This window comes from Trichomycterus rosablanca, chromosome 5 (assembly GCF_030014385.1).
Source record: "Trichomycterus rosablanca isolate fTriRos1 chromosome 5, fTriRos1.hap1, whole genome shotgun sequence".
Taxonomy (NCBI): Eukaryota; Metazoa; Chordata; class Actinopteri; order Siluriformes; family Trichomycteridae; genus Trichomycterus; species Trichomycterus rosablanca.
This window is the reverse complement of record NC_085992.1, coordinates 13,210,158-13,216,157: the sequence shown is the minus strand read 5'-3', so window position 1 is coordinate 13,216,157 and position 6,000 is coordinate 13,210,158.

Genomic DNA, 6,000 nt, shown 5'->3' with positions numbered 1-6,000 from the left:
AGGGGCAGGTGTACTGTGAAGGGGGGTTTGTTTGTTTGTTCATTGGGATTTTAACGTCATGTTTTACACTTTGGTTACATTCATGACAGGAACGGTAGTTACTCATTACACAAGACTCATCAGTTCACAAGGTTATATCGAACACAGTCATGGACAATTTAGCATCTCCAATTCACCTCACTTGCATGTCTTTGGACTGTGGGAGGAAACCGGAGCACCCGGAGGAAACCCACGTGGCCACGGGGAGAACATGCAAACTCCACACAGAAAGGACCCGGACCGCCCCACCTGTAGATCAAACCCAGGACCTTCTTGCTGTGAGGCGACAGTGCTACCCACTTAGCCACTGTGCCGGTAGGGGTAGTGCCTCACTTGCATGTCTTTGAACTGTGGGAGGAAACCGGAGCACCCGGAGGAAACCCACGTGGCCACGGGGAGAACATGCAAACTCCACACAGAAAGGACCCGGACCGCCCCACCTGTAGATCAAACCCAGGACCTTCTTGCTGTGAGGTGACAGTGCTACCCACTTAGCCACTGTGAAGGGGGGTAGTCGTTTATATTCATCACTTTATGTCATGGCAGTCTTTTGATTTTAATATTTGCACTTTTTTTCTCCTGCAGCTAAAGGACTGAAACACACTTCTCTGTCCCAAGAAAGAAAGTAAAATGCGATTTAAGTGCTATTATAAATTAATTGTGTGGGTTTTTTTTTTAATCTGCTCGAATAAAACTGGATGGATTGATTATAGCTGGTGTCTTTTTTATGCCCATAGAGAAAATACACAGCTCTAGCTTGAGAAAACACCCATTACCAAGTGCATGGAACAGTGGTCTTTAAGCCAAGGTCAGAAAAAACACCGAACACTCTTTTAAATATTAGTAATCAGAGCTTTACAGTCATTAAAATGATTTCAATCAATGGTACTATAAGACCAAACACAAACGACGGTCATTGATGCTGAAGGTGGTGCCACCAGAAACATTATGGAGTAGATCCTGCATGTGTTTCCACCATGCACCAAGTGTTTGTAAGAGGCACCATATCAGCTACAATCCTGACCAGGATGGGTACCTTATTGAAAACGAATGAATGAATTAATGAATGATTTTACCTACCTTCACTTTGTGTAATATTATGCTTTGTTATGTCTTCTAGATTGTCAGCTATATAGTCTACATCAGGAATGTTGAACTCATTTGCACCGAGGGCTACATCAGCATTATGGTGCCCCTAAAAGGGTCGTTTGTAAAGTATCCTGCTGCGATTGGAGTCTGCCTTTTAATTCTTGGATGATTTACTGTTTTTCTCAAAGGCTAAATTTAGCACACTTAGTTCTGTGTTTCTACTGTGTTTCTGTATCTATTGTACTCCTTTACCACAGACACGGCCTCATTACACAAAATACAGACCATTTTTTTCTTCCTAAAGCACACACTTGTATTCGCTTTTCAATCTTTCATTAAATTACCTCCTTCTGCTTTAATTTTCTCTTCTTGGACATTTTGGGATTATTTGTAGACCAGTGGCGATTTCTCTAAGACTGCAAGGGAAGCTCAGCTTCCCCTAAAATGTCCAAAATTAAATGGTCAAATATGTACAGTTGTGTTAACATTTCACTGACTACAAATGCGTTAGAACACGTATATCTCGAAGACGAGTTCGTTCAGAATCAGCTAATTATCACAAATCGACTCGATTTTATTAACTTAACTCATACATTCCCGTAGCGTCAATGCATTTGCCCGCAGAAGCTGAGCGTCTCTTCACTTCTATGGGACTGCGTTGAGTTTTTTTTTTTAATGCTCCGAAACTCGCCGGTCGTTGGATAAATGCCTCGATTTTGTCCCGCCCCCGGACGCTGAGCGTCTCTGGGGATGAATGGGGCTGTGGGCGGGTGTGGACGCTGAGCTTCTGCAAGATGATTGGAGGATCAGTGGAAAGGCTGAATCCCGTTTTGATTGACAGCTCGTTTGAGCGCTACACCGTCACTTCTCAAACTCAAACTCAAAAGAAGCTTTATTGGCATGACAAATAGGGACATTCGTATTGCCAAAGCAATACACTTCATGTGTCACTTAATCACTAGGAGCTTCAGTCCCATCGTGGATTTTGCGAAGACAAACTGCAACCCATTTCAGGCCATTTTCTTGTAAAAGGAACAGAGGGCAGAATTTATGTGTAAATAAATTGACAAATTTTATGATGTAAGCCGACAATGAGCTTCCCCTCTTTGAAAGAGATATTACTCAACATCAGTTGATTGAAACCTGCCTTAGTTAGACGCTGATGTGGAAACACTGCCATCTAGTGGCAGGATGCGGTCACTTTACACATCACAAAATCGACATTCATTGTGGGAGATGTAGTTTATGCACGATTTTACAGTGTATTTTAAGACAATCATACGTCTTTTAGGCTCCGGACCGATTCTATTTTTACTAGTATTAGCTGTAGTCTTTGAGCTCCACTCTTCTGGACTACTTTATTTAGATCAGACACACTGCTAGATTCATTTCAACACACCACAACATCTCTACTCTGTTTAAGTCAGAGCTTTAACTAGGCCAGTTTAAAATATTATATATTTCTCAGATTCAGCTTTCGGACAGATGACCTTCTGTTCTCACGAGTAATGACGTTCATAGTAACTTAAATTCTTTCAATAGCAGCCAAAATAAAATGACACAACGGCTTTTGAAGGTAAAAAAATCACCAGTCTTTTATCTGTACTGTACTTACTATACATCACGTGATCATTCAGACCATCATAGAGTTGAAAAACATGCTGAGTCTTAGCAAATGATTAAACACAATGATAAGGAGTCAAGATATATTCACGTTATAATTAATGAATGATCTTTACTGAGAACAATAAAATCTGAACTCCTAAAAGTTCAGAGTGATCAAGTTTCATTACATCAGTAATGCCTTGTTTACGGAAGTATCCTTAAAAAATAAAACAACTGGTTTATTACAAGATATTTACTACATTTCACCTCAACAACATGAAGTGAAAAGTTACATTACATTCTGCTGTCCCAATCAACTTCTTCTAATCTTGATAATATTCATGCACTGATAATTACAATGAGCATATAAACACAATACTAACATGTAAAAAGAAAAAAAGAATACAATTAATGCATGTATAGAAAGTGTAGACACTTCCTATCTGAGGTAACGGCATGGCAGAGCTGACGAGTTCGAAACGTCAGCTCTGGTGTGCTAGCGTGTTTTACAGCTGCGTCACCTGATCGGCATGTTACTAGATTTTAATTAAACCTGCTGCATTCTGGACCCAATGTGTGTCAGGTTGAAATCAAAACAGAACAGCAAAGCTACTAGTCTTAAAATTGTAATTTAAAATGATGTAATTTCAGATGTTGACATCAACAACCTGATAGTGTAGAAAAATTAAATATACACTGATCAGCCATAACATTAAAAACGCCTCTTTGTTTCTACACTCACTGTCCATTTGATCAGCTCCACTTACCATATAGAAGCACTTTGTAGTTCTACAATTACTGACTGTAGTCGATCTGTTTCTCTACATACTTTTTTAACCTGCTTTCACCCTGTTCTTCAATGGTCAGGACCACCACAGAGCAGGTATTATTTAGGTGGTGGATGATTCTCAGCACTGCAGTGTCACTGACATGGTGGTGGTGTGTTAGTGTGTGTTGTGCTGGTATGAGTGGATCAGACATCAGTCCACCTTGTAGATGTAAAGTCAGAGACGATCGCTCATCTATTGCTGCTGTTTGAGTTGGTCATCTCCTAGACCTTCATCAGTGGTCACAGGACGCTGTTGGCTGGATATTTTTTGGTTGGTGGACTATTCTCAGTCCAGCAGTGACAGTGATGTGTTTAAAAACTCCAGCAGCATTGCTGTGTCTGATCCACTCATACCAACACAACACACACTAACACACCACCACCACCCAAATAATACCTACTCTGTGGTGGTCCGGTGGGGGTCCTGATCATTAAAGAACAGGGTGAAAGGGGGCTAACAAAGCATGCAGAGAAACAGATGGACTACAGTCAGTAATTGTAGAACTACAAAGTGCTTCTATATGGTAAGTGAAGCTGATAAAATGGACAGTGAGTGTAGAAACGAAGTGGTTTTAATGTTATGGCTGATCTAATCTAATCTCAACCAAGATTAACAATCATAAACTTCACTGAAAAGTCTGAATTTAACAAGTGCATTTGGGATTTGTTTGCTACAGTAATTAATTAGTACTCCAGTGAGACATTTAATAGACAGGTGTACACAAAAAGACATACATTATTTAGACTTTTATTGGAATTTAAAACTTACTTCAAGTGGTTTGTGTTCATGCAAAAGAGAAATCAAATACAGACTAATTGTCTTTAATAGGACAATTAAAGTCAGAACAGTTTGATTTAATAAAGGACATTCATGAATGTCTTGGTCAGTTAGAGCTTATTGTGTCAAATAAAACAGCACCTTAAGATTTCAGATCATACAATCATATTACACTTAATAAAAACTTAATAACATTATTATAACACAACAGATCTACAGTACATAAATAAGATCAGCACTTGTTCTTCATAAAGTACAAGAATCACCAGAGAAGCACAGCAAGCTAATAAATGCAGTAGATCTTTCAAGTCCCTGAGGTACCTCAATTTGTGTCTGGAATGTTCTGAGACAGCTTCATCAAACCAATATTAAACTGTTATCTTCTAACCAAAATGCTAAACAATGTATTTAAATCGAATGTTTAATAGGAAAGAAAGTGGTGATGGGCTGCTAGCTATTAGGCTAGTTAATAGTGATTAACAGCAATCCCTGAGTAACTTCAATTGTACACTATATTGCCAAAAGTATTCACTCACCCATCCAAATCATTGAATTCAGGTGTTTTAATCACTTCCATGGCCACATGTGTATAAAACCAAGCACCTAGGCATGCAGACTGCTTCTACAAACATTCGTGAAAAAAATGCAACAAGTCCAGTCGTGAAATTTCCTCACTACTAAATATTCTACAGTCATCTGTCAGTGGTATTATAACGAAGTGGAAGCTTTTGGGAACGACAGCAACTCGGCCACGAAGTGGTAGCCACGTAAAATGTCAGAGCGGGGTCAGCGGATGCTGAGGTGCATGGTGCACAGAGGTCGCCAACTTTCTGCAGAGTCAATCGCTACAGACCTCCAAACTTCATGTGGCCTTCAGATTAGCTCAAGAACAGTGTGTAGAGAGTTTCATGGAATGGGTTTCCATGGCCGAGCAGCTGCATCCAAGCCTTACATCACCAAGCGCAATGCAAAGCGCTGGATGCAAAGGTGTAAAGCACGCCACCACTGGACTCTAGAGCAGTGGAGACGTGTTCTCTGGAGTGACGAATCACACTTCTCTGTCTTGGCATTGTGCCAAGTGTAAAGTTTGGTGGAGGGGGGATTATTATTATGGTGTGGGGTTGTTTTTCAGGAGTTGGGCTCGGCCCCTTAGTTCCAGTGAAAGGAACTCTTAATGCTTCAGCATACCAAGAGATTTTGGACAATTTTATGCTCCCAACTTTGTGGGAACAGTTTAGGGATGGTCCCTTCACACCACTGTGCACCAGTACACAAAGCAAGGTCCATAAAGACATGGATGAGCGAGTTTGGTGTGGAAGAACTTGACTGGCCTGCACGGAGTCCTGACGTCAACCCGATAGAACACCTTTGGGATGAATTAGAGCGGAGACTGTGAGCCAGGTCTTCTCGTCCAACATCAGTGTCTGACCTCACAAATGCACTTCTGGAAGAATGGTCAAAAATTCCCATAAACACACTCCTAAACCTTGTGGAAGGCCTTTCCAGAAGAGTTGAAGCTGTTATAGCTGCAAAGGGTGGGCCGACATCATATTAAACCCTATGATTTAAGAATGGAACGTCACTCAAGTTCATATGCGTGTGAAGGCAGACGAGCGAATACTTTTGGCAAAATAGTGTATCTGGAATGTTCCAGGCTGGC